General features: G+C 45.2%; 1 long non-coding RNA gene across 3 annotated transcripts in view; it reads right to left on the bottom strand.

The window, feature by feature from the left end:
• Positions 1–469: 469 nt before the first annotated feature.
• LOC122442260 overlaps positions 470–18,439 on the bottom strand; it is a 31,909-nt gene continuing 13,939 nt past the window's right edge. For 2 of the 3 annotated variants that reach the window (XR_006269619.1, XR_006269617.1), the window contains 3 exons: positions 3,651–3,826; positions 2,191–2,389; positions 470–1,631 (listed from right to left, as the gene is read on the bottom strand). This is a non-coding gene — a long non-coding RNA (uncharacterized LOC122442260). The remainder of the gene's footprint in view (positions 1,632–2,190; positions 2,390–3,650; positions 3,827–18,439) is intronic. The other variant, XR_006269620.1, reaches the window with a different exon arrangement.

An 18,439-nucleotide genomic window follows, 5' to 3' on the forward strand; every position in this document is an offset into this window, starting at 1 on the left:
TGCGTGATACCTAGAGCTGCGCCCACCTGCTTCCAACACTAGAACTCGTGGGGGCCTCTCCGAAATTCTTTCTGCCCCTAGTGCTAGCCCTTCTCCCACTGGAACAGTCACCTTAGCAGTGGGGACAGGTTTCTCTTGGCTTATTTCTTGTAAGATTCAAAAGATAAGAGGGATTCCTAAGGAATTGGATGGGCAGTATTTTCTTACTTAAGAACAGAAGTTGAATAAATAGAAACAATCCCCTAGGACCAGTTGACCAATGCAGTCTCTTTAGATTCTTTCTTTAAATTTTATTGGAGTAGAGTTGATTTACAATATTGTGTTAGTTTTAGGTGTACAGAAAAGTAATTCAGTTACGTGTATGCATATATTCATTCTTTTTCAGATTCTTTTCCCATACAGGTTATTACAGAATATTGAGTAGAGTTCTCTGTACTACACAGCAGGTCCTTGTTGGTAAGCTATTTTATATATAGTAGTATGCTAATTCCAAGCTCTGAATTTATCCTTCCCCTCCCCCACATAAGTTTTGTTTTCAAAATCTGTGAGTCCATTTTTGTCTTGTAAATGAGTTGGTTTACATCGTTTTTTAGATTCCAATTACAAGTGATGTCACACATGTGTGATAGCCACATATGAGTACCCACATTTGATAACCACATATTGAGTGGTATCATATGATATTTGTCTTTCTCTAAGTTTCTGTAGATTCTTCAGCACAGTTAGCATCTTGGTACATATATGATTTCTTTCCTTTGTATTTTCTTCCTTTTCTGTGTTTTAATGACAGGAGAAAAACTATCAGCAGAGGAAAATTCTTCTGTGTGAACTGAACACTTCACCTTTGTCATCCCACTTTTAAGAAATACCCACTACAGTAAGATGAACCCTTCTCTGGAAGATAAAAAAGAGAGGGGTCTCCCCCTTCCCTGGGCCCCCATCATTCTACAATCCCGGGGCCCCCTAAAGAGTAGTGGGTCTCTTCTGATTGCTCTCCAGGTTGGTTTTCAACAACGCACCAAGCATATCAAGGGGTTGGGCTCTCTAAGAAAACCTCCCCCTTCCTGAGCTGCTGTAGAAGCTTAGAAGATGTGAAAATGAAAGATTTCCCAGGAACTGTGCCCACAGGGTTCTGGGGACTTCACAAGCTGAAACCTGTGCCGAGTGACTCCTGCCTGAGGGCCCAGCAGGACACACCATCAGTGTGGCCATTCGTTCAGTGCATCAGAAAGTGCCCCCGAGTCACCTTCATTCACTCATCTGACAGACATCAGTGTGCATCTGTCTCCCCAGCACCGCATTCTCTTCTGGGGATATAAAAAGGAGAAGACAAAGCCCCGTCTTCAGGAACTCAAGACTTAGTGGGGGCACAATGAAGCCTCCAAGCTTGCTTTCTCACTCCCTACCCCCACTCCAGCCCCACAACCCCAATATCAGGAAACGAGACAAGAAAGTTTGAGTCAAGTTGGAAAAACTGTTGGGTTGGGCTGTTGACTACCATTTTGGCAGAGAACCCAGTGGAATCTGAGATGTTGAGAATTTGCAGCAATCGTGGTAGCTTCAGTTGGTCTTCTGTGCAACACCCTTTGGGGGTGAGGGGTAATATTCTAGGCTCCTCATGAGGGACAAGCCTACAAAAAAGAAAAAAGATAAAACAGTCACAAAGCTGGACACACTGCCTGCTCCCATGGAGAAAAGAAAATGATATAAGTAGAAAAAGATGCACGTGACAGAGATTTATATTGAGATAGGCCGTCAAGTAGGAAAAAGTATTACTATGAACCCAGGTGCCAGGTAAAGGCCTTGAAGCCTGGGCCCAGGGTGGAAAACTACTACCTTTTCTGATGGGAGAGTAGCGGTGTTTATGGAAGGTGAGTATAGGGGTTGCTTAGGTAAACTAAACTCATGCAAACCCCATCCCACCATTTCCTCACCCAGTGCCAAGAAACTGGGTCTGGTTGAGTCTGATTGGGTCTGACTGAACCTGGTTGAGTCTGGTTGCATCTGCTTAGGTTGAGTTCGGTCTGGTTGGTGATGCACTCAAATACTGCCCATGACCTTTGTGGACTAGTAGTCAACACAGAGATGTGAGTCCAAGTCCCACATCTGCTCCTTGTTTGGGAAAGTCTCTGATTCTCTTTAAGCCTCAGCTTCCTCATGTGTAAACTGGGGGACCTGATCAGTACTTACCATGTTGTTGGTGTGAGGAGTAAATGAGACTACTGTGTAAAGCTTGAAGAGTGCCCAGCAGAGGTGGAGGCTCAATTTGTTAACTGTTGTTATCTGCTACATGGAGTCTTTCCCCATTCTTCCAATAAAAATGGTCCACCTTGAACTCACATCACAGTCTGGCTTTATCTTTCATTTTCTGCCCTTGAAGAGACGATCCCTGTTTGATTCATATCCAGAGAGAATAGTCAGAATTCAAACAGTGAGATCTGAATCATAGATGATTCTTATGTGAGCGGGAGGGGAAAAAAAGAATGTAGAAGAATGATGTCTATGGGTAGAAATATGCAACTACTGCCAGCTACCAACACAACAAACAGAAACAGACTGAGTTGCCAGAGCCTGAAATTCAGTTTTCTGGATGTTAAAGATAGACTTGCTATGACTTAAGATGTGATCCATGAGGACCACCTGGGAGCTTGGGAGAAAGGCAGTTTTTCAGGCCCTAGCTAGTCCTATGGAATTTGAATCTTAATTTTGACTCCCAAGCATGATGCACTTGTGAATCTGGATAGACCAGTGGTTATCAGTCTTGCCTACACATTAGAATCATTGAAGGATTTTTGAAAAATCCTGATGTCTAGGCTGTCTCCCAGAACAAGCAGAATCTTGTTTATTTTTATAGCTCACCAGATTATACCACCAAATAGCCCAGGTTGAGAACCATCGGTCTAAACCAACCCTACAATTTACTGGTCAAGAAACTACAGTCCAGAGGTAAACTGACCTGCCCAAAATCACATAGCAAGTAAGTGACAATGCTTGGGGGTTGAGCCAAGTCCTCCATTCCCAGGGCTCTCTGTGCTGTACTTTACTGCCCTACAGAATTGGGGATGGGAAGGGGGCACCAGGCTTCCCTTTCTGGCTTGGCATCTTCATGGTTGAGTTCTGAAAGAGGAGTTTCCCAGACAAGGGTAGCCTGTGCATGGGAATTCCCTGATGGACTGTGTCCACCTCCCCCTACCCATCTCCTGGGGGTAGGTCCCAGAGCCCAGGCTGGGTGGTGTTCTGCTTCTAAATGGCAGCTAGCCTCTAGGTTAAAACAGCCCCCAAACTCTCACCCAGCCAGCCTGAGTCTGCCATTCCCACACACCCAGTCTTCCCAGAGACACAGCGCACTCAGGGACTGTCCCCCCACCAGGCCATACAGTTCTCAGAACTCAGGTGAGGTTTCTGAGCCCCCACAGCCTCAGCTCCTGGCTCCTCTCAGAACTAGCTGGGACAGGCCCCGTTCTCAAAGTCAGCAACCGCGACGGTCTCGAAACTAGAAGGTCTAGAGGCTCCCCCTTGACTTGTTTTTGCTCTCTTGCCAGGGTTTTGAGGGAGGTGTGTGTGTCTCAAACCTCTGATTGTCTCTGCTCTCTGACTTTTCTGGTCTGTTTTTGAAGTGGCTTTTTGTTATTCTGCCTCGGCTCACTCACCTTCCTCAGCAGCTGGGGAAAACACTCGGCCTTGATCTGCTCCCCGCTGAGCGCTTGGATTCCGTGTAAACTGCTCGCCTGCTGGCCTGGCCAGGAGGGCCTGGGCCTGTGGAGTCCTTGCGAACAATCATGGAGCAGAAAACCTCCTTGTGCTCAAGGAAGAGGAGGGAGGAGCCCTGAGAAAGCAGAAAGAACTTTCTAGGCACACTGTTACCTACAGCCTAGGCAGATCTGGAGAAGGCAGGGCTAGGGACCTCTCCTTTCACAAACATCAGGGTTGCTATAAGGAGGGTGCCCACCTGCCAGGCGAGGCTTACCTGGTAGCTCAGTGATAAAGAATCCGCCTGCCAATGCAGGAGATGTAGGAGACTTGGGTTCGGTCCCTGGGTCGGGAAGATCCCCTGGGGGAGGAAATGGCAACCCACTCCAGTATTCTTGCCTGAAAAATCCCATGGACAGTAGAGCCTGAGGGGCTATAGTCCGTGGAATTGCAAAGAATCAGACATGATTGAGTGACTGAGTATGCATACACACACTCCGGCCAGGAACCTCCACAGTCTCTTCTGCTGAAATTTGAGTAGATTTAGAACGGCATTGAGATAGTAGTCTTTCATCATATGTGGCTAGTGAGTGCTTAAAATATGGCTAGTGTGACTAAGGAACTCAATTTTAAATTTTACTTAATTTCAATGAAATTTAAATAGCTACATGTGGCTAACGACTGCTATGTGAGACAGAGAGGCTTATCACCAGTGGTTCTCACAGCTAGCTGCACCGCAGAATCACCTGGGGAGACGCAACCCTCGGATGCCTGCGTCCACCCCAGTGATTCTGATTTACCCGCATGGGGCATGGATTGAGCTGCAGAGTTTGGGAAGCTTCATGGGTGACTCCAGTGTGCAGCCAAGTTTGAGAGCCTCTGGCCCAAAAAACTCCTGACAGCTCTTCTAACCCTGACTTCCTACATTTTGATGTGATTACTGGTGTTTTCGGAATTTGAGGACCACAAATCAATGTGATACACTACATCAATGCAAGAAAAGACAAAACCATGTAATCATCTCAATAGATGGAGGAAAAAGCATTTGATGAAACTCAACATCCATTCATGATAAAAAAATAAAAAACGTTTATAAAAGTAGGCATAGAGGGGACCTCCCTGACGGTCCAATGATTAAAACTTCACCTTCAAGGCAAGGGATGAAGGTTCAATCCCTGGTCAGGAAGATCCCGCGTGCCTCGGGGCCAAAAAATTAAAACATGAAACACAGGCAATGTTGTAACAAATTCAATAAAGACTTAAAAAGTAATTAATTAATTTTTAAAAAATTAGGGCTTCCCTGGTGGCTCAGTGGGAAAGAATTCACCTGCCAGTGTGGGAGACATGGGTTAGATCCCTGGTCTGGGAAGATCCCAAACGTTGCACAGCAATTAAGTCCATGTGTCACAGTTATTGAGCCTGAACTCTAGAGTCTGCAAGCTGCAACTACTGAAGCCCACACACTCTAGAGAGAAGCCACTGCAATGAGAAGCATGTGCACTATAGCTAGATAGCAGCCCCCACTTGCTGCAATTAGAGAAAGGCCCGCATGGCAACAAAGACCCAGCACAGCCTGCTAGTGTTTTTAAAAACATCGCCATGAATAGTAGTAATACTTGATGAAAAGCCATTCAATAACCCCTTGAGAGGACAGGATAAAAGAGGGGTGGGAGGGGAGGGGGAAGAAGTAGAAAGAATAATAAATAAATAAAATTACTTAAAAACATTTTAAGTGGGTATAGAGGGAATGAATGTATCTCAGCATAATTAAAAAATACATTTATGACAAACCCACAGCCAGTGTAATACTCAATGGTGAAAAGCTGAAAGCCTTCCCTTTAAAATCTGGAATCAGACAAAGATGCCCACTTTCATTGCTTCTGTTCAACATAGCATTGGAAGTCCTAGCCATAGCAATCAGACAAGAAAAAGAAGTAAAAGGTACCAAAGTGGTAGAGAAGAGGTAAAACTTCTCATTCTATATAGAATTTGAGGACCAAGGGGTTTACTCAGAGAATCCACTCAAGACAAGGTAAGGTATTTTTCCATGTTCTAAACATAATATACATTCATGGTAGAAAATTGAGAAAATTCAGAGAAATAAAAAGAAAGTTAAAATGCCCTGAAATCCCACCACCCAAATAAAGGGTTAAAACATTTAAGTGTAAATCCTCCCAGATATTTTTCCATGGATATATCCTTCTGTTTCCTTCAAAATTGGAATTATATCATGAGTCCTATTTTGTAATTAGCCTTTATAACTTTGTTTAGATAGTTCAGTTGCTCAGTCATGTCCAACTCTTTACAACCCCTTGGACTGCAGCACACCAGGTTCCCTGTCCTTCACCAACTTCTGAAGCTTGCTCAAACACATGTCCAACGAGTCGGTGAGGCCATCCAACCATCTCATCCTCTGTTGTCCCCTTCTCCTCCTGCCTTCAATCTTTCCCAGCATCAGGGTCTTTTCAAATGAGTCAGTTCTTCGCATCAGGTGGCCAAAGTATTGGAGTTAAAGCTTCAGCATCAGTCCTTCCAGTGAGTATTCAGGACTGATTTCCTTTAGGGTTGACTGGTTTGATCTCCTTGCAGTCCAAGGGACTCTCAAGAGTCTTCTCCAACACCACAGTTCAAAAGCATCTGTTCTTCGGAACTCAGCTTTCTTTATAGTCCAACACTCACATCCATACATTACTGGAAAAACCACAGCTTTGACTAGATGGACCTTTGTCGGCAAAGTAATGTCTCTGCTTTTTAATATGCTGTCTAGGTTAGTCATAGCTTTTCTTCCAAGGAGCAAGCGTCTTTTAATTTCACGGCTGCAGTCACCATCTGCATAAACTTGGTTTATGTGGTTAACAAATATTCATATATCACCAACTGTAAGGTTGTATACTATTTTATCATAAATGTAAACTATAGTTTATTCAAATCCATATTAATATTGGCCCCATTTTTGCTAGTATTTTTTGAAACATTGCCTTGAATATAATAGTAGCAATACTTGATGAAAAACCATTCAATAACCCCTTGTGAGGATAGGAAAGAAAAGAGATGGGAGGGGAGGGGAAAGAAGAAGAGAGAAAATAAAATAAAAATAATTTGCCCAAAAGGCACAAAAAATTCTAAGTAATTCAAATTACTCTCCAGAAAAGTTGAACCAGTTTACACTCCTACCAAAAGAGTGTAATGGTACCTATTTTTATGCATGCTGGCATTGTACAAAGTGCATTTGATAAGTATTATCAATTTTGCTTGTCAAACTTAATGAGGTTTTTAAAAAACCACCACCAACAGGCAGCAACTCATTGTTGTAAAGTCCAGCATAGCTTAATAAGCACCAACTCTGTACAAGGTGTTATCTTAGATATGGATAGTAAAGATGAACAGAACCAACTTCCCTGGTGATTCAGTGGTTAAGAATCTACCTGCCAATGCAGGGGACAGGGTTTGATCAATAGTCCAGGAAGATTCCACATGCTGTGGAACAACTAAGCTGGAGCAACACAACTACTGAAGACCACGTGTTCCAGAGCCCAAGTGCTGCAACCACTGAGCCCAAAGGCCCTAGCACCCATGCTCTGCAAAGAGAGAAGCCACTGCAATAAGAAGCCTGCACACCACACCTAGAGAGTAGCCCCTACTCACCGCAACTAGAGAAAGCCCAAGCAGCAATGAAGACTCAGTGCACTAAATATAGATAAATAAATTTTAAAAATTTAAAAGATGAACAGAACTGATCCCACCCTCTGAGAGCTCAGGGAAGGGGGGAACTCAAGGACTTGGCTGTAAGGCAGGGAGAATGACATAGGTGCTAAATAGAGGTACAAAAGTCACAGTACTGACCAGGAAAGAAAAGCCCATGATGCTTCACAGCAACGCCAGGAAGTCTAGGGGATGGGGAGGTGCATTTGAGCTGGATCCAGAAGATGAATACAGGCACTTGCGAGCATCAGGAGGTGGTGGTTTTGACCAATATTGAAAGGTACTAGATGCTCAGGGGACCAGAAGATGTCACTTCTATCTTCCAGAGGCTCCTGCATTTATCAACCCCCTGCAGTCAGGAATCTGCCTGCAGTAGGGGACACCCAGGTTCAATCACTGGGTCAGAAAGGTCCCCTGGAGAAGGGAATGGCAAACCACTCCAGTTTTCTTGCCTGGAGAATCCCATAGACAGAGGAGCTTCGTCCATGGGGTCACAAAGAGTCTTAACATGACTGAGAGACTAACATGTTCACTTTCACTTTGCAATCACAAAGCCCACCTTCAGATCTATCCCACAGCCTCTTTTTGCCACTTAACTCCCTTATTTGTGGTGGGGAAGAGGAGACAGCTTGGTTGCCTCCTCCAAAGTCACCTTCAGAGACTTCTGAAAGTGAAAGTGAAGGTAGCTCAGTCATGTCTGACTCTTTGCAACAGTCCATGGAATTCTCCAGGCCAGAATACTGGAGTGGGTAGCCTTTCCCTTCCCCAGGGGATCTTCCCAACTCAGGGTTCAAACCCAGGTCTCCCACATTGCAGGCGGATTCCTTACCAGCTAAGCCACAAGGAAAGCCCAAGAATACTGGAATGAGTAGCCTATCCCTTCTCCAGAGGATCATCCCAACCCAGGAATTGAATCAGAGTCTCCTGCATTGCAGGCAGATTATTTACCCACTGAGCTATGAGGGAAGCCCACTCAGAGACCTCTATATGGAAGCAAATAACAAACATAGTATCAATTCAGTTCAGTCACTCAGCCTTGTCAGATTCTTTGTGACCCCATGGACTGCAGTACGCCAGGCTTCCCTGTCCATCACCAACTCCCAGAGTTTGCTCAAACTCATGTCCATCAAGTTGGTGATGCCATCCAACTGAACAGTATGGTATGGTTTTATTTGGCTTATTCACTCCTTTTCTAGAAGACATTGGCATACAATGTCAGTATGTCCATTTTTTAAAAGTTTCAGGGAATTCCCTGATGGTCCAGTGGTTAGGACTCAGCACCTTCACTGCTGGGGCCAGGGTCCAATCCTTGGCCTGCAAGCCACAGAGTGTGGCCAAAAAATAAATTAAAAATAATGAATTTTTTAAATGAAAATTGAAATTAAAAAAGAGTTTGCAAAAGTCAAGGTCATAGGGCAAGTTTGGGGAAACTGGGATTCGCCAAGCCTCAGCACCTAAGCCCAACTTGCACACAGCACCAACACTGTACAGAGAAGGAGGTGACCAGTTCAAGCCTCGACTCTCCCACTTAGGACTTGTGGGGGAATTCACTTCATCTCACTGAGCCTGTAAAACATGGATTTGGAGGAACAGTGAAAAATGAGATATGAAGGGTGGAAAAGAGTTTTGTTAAAAACAACAAGAATAAGAATAAGACGGCTTCCCTGGTGGCTCAGTGGTAAAGAATCTGCCTACCAATGCAGGAGAAACAGGTTCAATCCCTGGGCCTGGAAGATCTCACATGTAAACTGCCTGCCACACCTACTGACCCTGTGCTCTAGAAGCCAGGAACCACAACTACTGAGGCCGACATGCCTAGAGTCTGTGCCCCACAAGAGAAGCCACTGCAATGAGAAGCTCAAGCACCCTAACTAGAGAGTAGCCTCTGCTCACTGCAGCTGGAGAAAAGCCCACACAGCAACAAAGATCCAGCACAGCCAAAAATATATACATAGAATTATTTTTAAAAGAATAAGTTGTAGGGGGGATCGGGATGGGGAATACATGTAACTCCATGGCTGATTCATGTCAATGTATGACAAAACCCACTACAATATTGTAAAGTAATTAGCCTCCAACTAATAAAAATAAATGAAAAAAAAAGAATAAGTTGTGACTCCCATCAATGTGGACCATGGTCAAGTTAGCCAGCTTCTTACTTTCCCTTTTTATGAGTCTGTTTCACACACACACACACACACACACACTCTCACACACTCACTCACACCCTTTAAACGAAGTCTCTGACGTACTAGCATTTCAGGAACAAGGCAAGTCCCCAGAGATGGCCTTTCTTCAGAAGCTCACTGAAAATGAATTCAGGAACTCGCCCAACTGTGATTCGGAGCAGGGGGTTGGAATGGCATGACAGCCACGGGACCTTTGAGAGTGGGGTCCCCTTTTCCACCCGTTGACCGACACACCCCCTTCCCCCAGCTCTGCTCTGTTACGTCAGGGACAGAATTAAATTTCCCACCTGCCCTGCCTTCTTCACTCCCCCATCCTCTCCCCGCTCTGTGACACGCATCCCTGGAGAGTCCCCCACATCATCGCAGAACAAAAACAAAACAACAAAGAGAAAAACACCAAACCTTCCCCCTCGCCACCCACCTCTCCACTATGAGTTGCCCACACGATAGGGGTTCTTAAACTCAGGCTTCAAATACTAGAAATGAAATGGGTTTTGTTTTTTTTTTTTTTTTTCACTTCTGCTATTTACACAGAAGTGCCTGCCAGGGCTCCTCAGGCGCTAAACCCATCATTATTCAAATTTATTTTTAGGTTTCTCAACTGTAGAAGTCTGCAAAATGCCAAACTGGGCTCATGTGATACAGTCAACAGGAGAGAGCCTGGGGGACCGGGGTGGGGGATGAGTTATGAGAACCTGTCCTCCTCACCCCCAGATCCCCCGCCCCGACCCTGTGCTTTACTGATTCTGCTTCATTTCAGCCTCATCGAGACTTGTAGAAGAAACCCATCTAGTATTGATCTATTTTCGTAGATATTGAAACTGAGGTTCTGGGTAGTTAAGCAACTCGGTCAAAGTCAATTAGTCAGTACCAGGACCTGGATTTGAAACCAGAACTGACTCAAAAGCCAAAGTTCTTTGTGCTGAAACCCTCCCCCTCTCTGTCTTTCTTTCTCTTGCTTCCACAGCAAATTCACGTGTACTTTCTTTACCTAAGTGTTTGCATACTCCCCACTTTAGCCACCTGTGCTTTGACCTTTTGTGCTTTGGAATAAAAATCAGGTCCACCAGAGAAGATTCTGGAAACTTAAGGTTTACTCCATCCCCAAAGCAGTGCATAGGCTTCCTTGCAACCTATTTCAGTGACTGACTCTTAGCCCCTTGCGAATCCTGGTGGGGAGGAGAGCAGAGGCAAGTTGGAACTCTCTAAGAGCAACCTGGGAGGCTGCTGGTTTGGGGCGACACAGATCTGGGTTGGAACCCCAGATTGGACACTTACGGCACTTAAATGTCACCCAGCTTGCGCTTCCTCACCTAGAAATTGGCAATGAGGTACCCACTTGGGAGCGTAGATGAGAGACCCAAATGAGTTCATGTGAGGGAAAGGACGCGAGTCAGGTCCAGACACAGAGCTGGCCATTCCATACATGTTTCCCTCCTGCCTTCCCTTCTCACCACCTCCGGAGAGGAGCACAGAACTTGACCAGGGAGCCTGGCCTGCAGGGAGCTCTGGTAACTATCTCTGAGGAGGTTCAAGACATTTATTAAGTAAACAACAAGGTTCTACTAAGACAACCATATTCATATCATTTATTCTATGATAAACCATAATGGAAAAAAACATTGAAAAAGGAATGTGTATAAAGGTACAACTGAATCACTTTGCTGTACCGCAGAAATTAACACAATATAAATCACGCTAAGTAGCTTCAGTCATGTCCAACTCTTTGTGACCCCATGGACTGTAGCCCTCCAGGCTCCTCTGCCTGTGAAATTCTCCAGGCAAGAATACTGCAGTGGATTGCCATACCCTCCTCCAGGTGATCTTTCTGACCCAATGAACCTGTGTCTCTTATGACTCCTGCATCGGCAAGCAGGTTCTTTACCACAAGCACCACCTGGGAAGCTATACTTCAATTTTTTCAAAGAGTTTTATTAAGGCCAGCTTCCAGCATTTGCAGGGGCCAGCCAAGGGTACAGTAGAAACCTGCATACCACATGCCAGATATTTATGCCCATAAACTGGCAAGTATTAATAAAATAGGTTCTATCCCATTTTGAAAATATGTTTCCCTCATGTAAAATATATTTTATAATGACCTAAAAGGCCATGTTTAAATTTAGAATTCTCAGATTCCTTGGAGAGCTTCCTACCAGCCTCCAGCCCAGGGCCTGCAGCTCAGTCCCTTTTCCTTCCTACTCCCTGGCCTGCCATGTAAGCTCCGTCTACACCACCATCCTCTGGCCAGCTTTGAGCCTGGGGGATTCTGGATGTTGGGACCTGGAGGAAGACGAAGAAGTGGAAACACTGACCCACTGTGGGCCCATCCTTCATGTGACAAAGAGGGGTGCAGTTAGAAGGAACCATGGATACCACTGTATTGGTCAGAGCTGCCATTTGTCTGTCACTCTAAGCGGGAATTCATGCAGTGAGCTGGGACCACAACGGTTGCCTCATCCTTCTTTCTGAATTAACCCCTAAACTTGACATTTGAAAGAAAATTATATTTTTGATCATTTTAATCAATTTGCAATCATCTTTGTCTCCCCCTGGGACAGAGGCCAAGGAGGGGGAGACTCTAACATCTGTCCTTTGATATTTACACATAGAATCTCTTCAGCTCTATTTTTGTCCTTTGCTCTTAAAAGTCTTTGCTCTAGAAAACCAGACAGTATAGGCAGAAACCAGATCTGTAGTTGCCAAGGGCTGCGGGTGGAGGAAGGGGTTGACTACAAAGAGGTATGAGAGAATTTAGGGGTGTGATGAAATTGTTGCATACTGTACCTTGCATGTGGTGGTGGTTACACAACTGTATGCATTTGTAAAAATCCCTAGAGCCGCATACTAAAATAGGTGGGTTTTATTGCATGCAAACTATATCTCAAAAACTTATATAATAAAAATTCTTCAAACCACATTTTAAGAAAAGAGCAAGACTTGAAAGAGGAATGTGTTCAGGTCTCTAAAATAAATTTCTTTGGTGAGACTTTGAGGGTGAGTCAGTGTAGAGTACATCTGTCATGTTTGTAGCTGCCCATCATCTTATGTATGAACAGCCTTTCTTTCTGGAAGAAATTCCCTTGTTATGGTCTTGCCTCCCCAAGTAGAAGTCAAGAACTCAAACTCCCAGCCTCCCTTGCAGCTAGGCATGGGCACATGACCTACTCTCCACCAGTCAGAAGCATTCATGAAGATTTTTATTCAGAAGTATGGTGAGCGCTGCAGGGGGCTTCCATTTTTGCTGGTGTGACGACAGCAGAAACATTTGGCTTTAAGGCTTTTAGTGGTTGTGAAATTGAGTTCCTGGTCACCAGCTCAAATTCGTGTAGGGTGGGGATGCATGGGGAAGCTCTGTTCACTGCTCTCTGCTGCTGGCTCTGTGTCTTCCTGGGGAAAGACCTTGATTTCTCTGCGTCTCTTCATCTGCAGGGCTCACCTGCAGAACTGTTGTGAAATTAAGTGAAGTGATTCAGGGTCTGGTATGCAGTAGGTGCTGAGTAAGTATTAGCTCCTGTCCTCCCTCAAACAATAGGTAAGATCCTGGAAACTGGGAACTTGCCTTAATGGCCTAGGAGCCTTCCCAGAGCTGGGACCCCAGGAGCTTTATTCGGAAGCCAACGCTGACACTAACCTTTGAGGAGCAGGAGCAGGTAGTCAGATCTATATGCCCATTAAGCTTCCCTCCTCAGCCCAGCTCCTCTCTGGCTGTACCAAGGAGTGAACATTATTTCATGAGCTCAAGGTAGAGCCTGTTTGGGGTCAAATCAACAAAAAGATGCTTCAGTCTACTGGTTGAGCACAAGAATATGCCAAGTGCTGTGTTAAGCATCCAAGAAATAAATAAGTTGCCAACAACTAGCAACCTGATGGAAGGAGAAGAATGCACAGATGCCTGTCATACAAATTAGACTGAGAGATACTAAGACAGTACTAGTGTGAATAGAATGCTGTGGGCTTGAGCAGCAGAAATTCTTCAGGAGGCGAGGGCTCTCTGAGCAGGGTCTCGAATGATGAGTTTGAGTCTAACAGGGGAGGAGGGATTCAGAGGCATCTTAGCCTGAGAGAAGAGCATCTGGAAAAGCCCAGAAGAATGAAAGTGCATAGCACTCTTGAGGGAACTCAAGTTGGTCCAGAATGATGGCAATACAAAGTGGGTAGAGGTGAGGAGTCAGAGACTCCTCCGGCCTCAGGCTAGAGATGGCCTCTGTAGAAGAGCTTTGAATGCCATGAAGAGAGCACAAGAAAAGAATGAAGCAGACATGGTCTCTTTCCCAGCCCCGCCAGAGATGATCAATGGACTCCTCAAATGTGGATGACCAGAGAGGACATCTAAGGTCATCTGGTTCAATTCCCAGGTGAAGAAGCAAGCTTCTTCAATGAGGAGCTCCTGGAAAATGGCTGGCTGAACCAAAATCAGAACCCCTTATTCTTTTCTACCACAACAGGCAGTCTCAAGTGAAACAAGCGTGAAGCCACTTGGGCTTTCTAATACCTACAACGTACAGACTCAGCTGTGACACGTGCAACACTGGCCCAGTGGCAGGCCTGGCCTAGGGGGTGGGGAGTGGGCATGCTGGCTGTCTCACTCATCAATTGTCACGAGACCAGACATCACTTCCCCCCTCCTGCTTTCACCACAGAGGCTATTTCAGTCCAAGTTTCTGATCACCCTCGCCACCTGCCAAGACAAAGGTCACCACAGATGTCAACACTGGGTTTCACGGAGGGACAAAAGGAGCCCACAAGGGATTCTAGGAAACCTTCAGCCACACACAGGGGCTCCAACCTAGAGCTGTTGGCTACATTCAGACACTGTGGCCAGCCCCACCCTCTCTAGGGGGTCAAAACTAGAATGGTGTGAGGTTCCACTAAGCAATTCTGGAGGCATAAACTGCCCCCTGCTTTCCCTTAACCTGCCATCAGACCCCCAACTTCACCTGCCCCCACCGCTTTCCTCAGGGAACCTGGCAACGTGAAAAACACAGACCTATAAACCCTGCCTCTTGATGCCCGACAATGAACCACGCAGCAAAACAGGAAGCATCTTCTTGTCATTATGTTCTCTATGCAGGCACGTCCCGACAAGAGGCAGGAAACCACCATCGGCCGTGGCAACAGGTGTCAGGGTAACCTGAGGCTTCCCGCCAGTCCTCCTTCCCTTTTCTTCCTCCTGGAGAGCGGTCTCCTTTCTCTCTGCAGCCTGACAACTCCTCACCTCTCACCTGCTTCTCCTTTCCCTCTTCATGGCCTGAGGCCTGATAATAACCCTCAAAGGCCCTCAAACCTAGTAAGATTGTTGTCTCTCCCCCAATATCATTTCTGAGACCAGCCAACCAACACAAAATGTACACTGAAATTAAAAGAACTTCTTTTTTGGATTTTTCGGATTGCCAACTTCTAGGTCAGTTCAAAATAGAAATTCTCTCAAATTTGGGGGTGTCCCTAGCTGCCTGGGGCCCTAAATCTATCCTAAATCTGCCTATTGAGTTACCCTGCGCTGGTGGAGACCCGGACTCCTTGACTTCAAGTGGGGTTGGTTGTTCTCAAGTGAAACAAAACAAGGATCAAGGGAGGAGTATTAGAGGCATGGTCTTGGACTTTGCCCATTGAATTACAAACCCAGAGGGACCGGAAGCCAGAGGACACTCTGGGTTAAGCCAAGAAATTGGTACTTTAACCAGGGCTCCATCTGCACCAAAGGCTCCCTCCAGAGGACTCTGGGTCTGCTGCCTTCTCTTGGGTCTCTCCAGATCAGACCTTCTACCTAAGGTCTCTGTTCTTCTTTGCCCTGAACAAGACTTATCCTGTTCTTTCTTACGTTAACAGAGGGGCTGAGTTTATGGTAGGCTAAGTTTTTCTTTATCCCTAAGGTCACTGGGTTATCAGTGGATGGTTGGACTGAATGACTGTAAAAGTCTCTTCCATGTCCTGCTCCCTGCTCCTTCTCAGAAACCTTTGCTCATGGGCTGGACTTCCCCATGAGAATGCAGTGCACACATTCTCAGAGAACAGGGCAGCGGGTGAAAAGCCTGGTCTGAGAACATCTTTCCTAGGAGTGGCCTTAGCCCTTTAGGTCACGCCTCACGTCAACTTGGCATGGTAGGAAAAGCCCCTTAGCTTGGAGTCAAAAATCAAGACAGTTCTCTTTTAAGTCTCAGTTTCCTTAGTCAGAAAATTGAAACCTACCAAACTGAGCAACCCTGATTGTTAAATGCAATTAGACTGAAGAATGTGCTTGGAAATATGCAAGCCCCATACAAATGCGGAGACGTTGCCTTCCATTAACTGACATGTTCTTCAGTCATTAGTTGACCATGGCGTGTTGGGTCTTCAGATCCTTGCTCTTGACCCAATACCTGGCAGAGCAGATACTCAATAAATGGATACTGGGTAAATGATGGGCCAGTGAGTGAATGGACAGATGGACAAATGTTCATGAAGAGTAGTGGGGAACAGTCAACTATGGGACAAACATTACACACCATCTGTTCCACATGTCACAACAGCAGGGAGAGATTCGCTCCAAACACACAGCCAAAGCAAAATACATCTCATGTGTCAAACACAACCAGATCATTGTACAAGTAACAAAGGCCAGAAATCTGGCCCCCAGACGCACCTCCCCTGCAAGGAGACCAGGTTAAACAGTGCGGCTTTCCCTGTTCCCCCAACTCCCAAACTGAGTGATTTGGGGAAAGTGAGCAAGCTGTTCAAGATCTGCCTGGCAAGACTTCTGGCCTTGGCCCTTGCCGCTGACCTCTCACCACCACCTTCCTCCCTTCTCCTGGGTCACCCCTGCTCCCCTCAGATAGCACTTTTTCCATTAGCTTCCTGATTCCCTTCTTTGTGCTTCTGTGGCATGTTGGGCTTGCCCCTCCCCTCGTTAGTTAGCTCTTACTACATTGTGCTTTAATTTTGTCTTCCATTATTTTTTAAACATTATGAAATACTGAATTCATAAAAGCATAAAGAATATTACACTGACATCTTTGTCCACCACAAGTCAAACCTTACCAACACAGTTTCAGTTCCTAAAAATCCCTCTCCATTGACATCCTCTTCCACCCCCATCTTGAATTTAGTATCTACCTTTCCATGACTATTTTTATTTTTTTAATTGGAGTATAATTGCTTGCAATAATATGTTAGTTTCTGCTGCACAGCAACGTGAACCAGCTGTATGTATCCATGCCTGTTTTTATACTTTTAATGCTTATGGGCAATTGCCTCTTTATTTTTCCATCTCCTCCACTGTTATGGAATGAATGTTTGCATCCCCCCAAATTCATATGTTAAAGCTCTAAGACCCAACGTGGCTGTATTTGGAGATGGGACCTCTAAGGAAGGAAGGTTACATAAAGTCATAAAAGTGAGTCTAACCCAACAGGATTAATGTCCTTAGATAAAAGGTGTCACAGTGGTTAAGAATCCATCTGCCAACACAGGGGACATGATCCCTGCTCTGGGAAGATCCCACCTGCCATGGAGCAACTAGGCCTGAGCACCACAACGACTGAACCTGTGTGCCTTAGAGCCTGTGCTCTGCAACAGGAGAAGCCCCTGCAATGAGAAGCCTGTACCCCACAATGCAGAGTAGCCCCCATTCGCCATAACTAAGGTAAGGCTGCACAAAGTAACGAAGATCCAGTGCAGTCAAAAATAAAATTAATAAAAAAAGGAAGAGACTCCCGAAAGCCTTCTCTGTATGTGTCTCTCTTGTGTGTCTCTGTGTCTCTTTGTTCCTTTCTCTGTCTCTCCCCTCCAAGCCGCCTTGCACACTCTAAGAAAAAGTCATGTAAGGACATAATGAGAAGGTACCCATCTGCAAGCAAGGAAGAGAGGATGCTCCTCCTGGACTTTGATCTGGGACTTCCAGGCTCACAATTAACTGTGAGAAAATTAATTTCCTGTGTTCAAGCTACACAGTTTGTGGTATTTTGTTGTGGCAGTCTAAGCTAATATACCCACCACATTCCACATGAGCTTGGCAAGGTCAGGGACCATGGGTGTTCATCTTCGTATCTGCAGAGTCCAGCACTGTGCCTGGCATATAAGTGTTTATCAAATATTTGTTGAGTAAATGAATGAGTGAAGGCACTGCGGAAGAAATATGGATGTCCTAGGGCCTATTCCTGGGAGCAAGGTGTTCTCTGCTCTGCCATGATACAGGTCTTATTCAAGTTGCTGCTGAAACCAGAATCTGCAGTCAGCTCCTAACAATATAAATTTAAAAAGAAGGAAGGAACCCCCAAGAGAGAGCTGGAGGAAGTGGTGTCACCTTAGGGAAAGGTTGAAATCACATCATCAATCAATCAAATATTCACCAAGCATCTGTTTATTAGGTATTCAGTTCCAAACTGCCTCCATTTCTGTAAGACAATCAATCTTTGGAAAAAACGTAGACCAAGTGGTACAAAGATGCCCCAGATAAAAGTGAGCACAATGCATTTGCTTCTCTTATGGACAAGTCCTTGGTACAAAACCCAGTCCCCGAGCACTGGTAAGGGGTTTCACTCCCAGAGTCCCTTCTTTGACTTTAATGATTTTCCAGACAATAAAAAATAAAAATTAATAATTTTTCTTTAAAAAGATTACCCAGAGGGAAAGAAGCAGCAGTCTCAAGGGGCTGACTTCAAATCTTTTCCTAGGTATGCAACACATGGTCTTAACAAGTGGGCTGAGACAGAGGATAACAGCCAGGGCACCTGTGAGTGAATGATATTAGATACATGTTTTATTTACTTTATTGTTTATTTTTGGTTGTGCTGGTTCTTTGTTGCTGCGTGCCAGCTTTCTGTAGTTGCAGTGAGTAGAAGCTACTCTTTGCTGCCATGTACAGACTTTCATTGCAGTGGCTT

Source organism: Cervus canadensis, chromosome 1 (genome assembly GCF_019320065.1).
Source record: "Cervus canadensis isolate Bull #8, Minnesota chromosome 1, ASM1932006v1, whole genome shotgun sequence".
Classification (NCBI taxonomy): domain Eukaryota; kingdom Metazoa; phylum Chordata; class Mammalia; order Artiodactyla; family Cervidae; genus Cervus; species Cervus canadensis.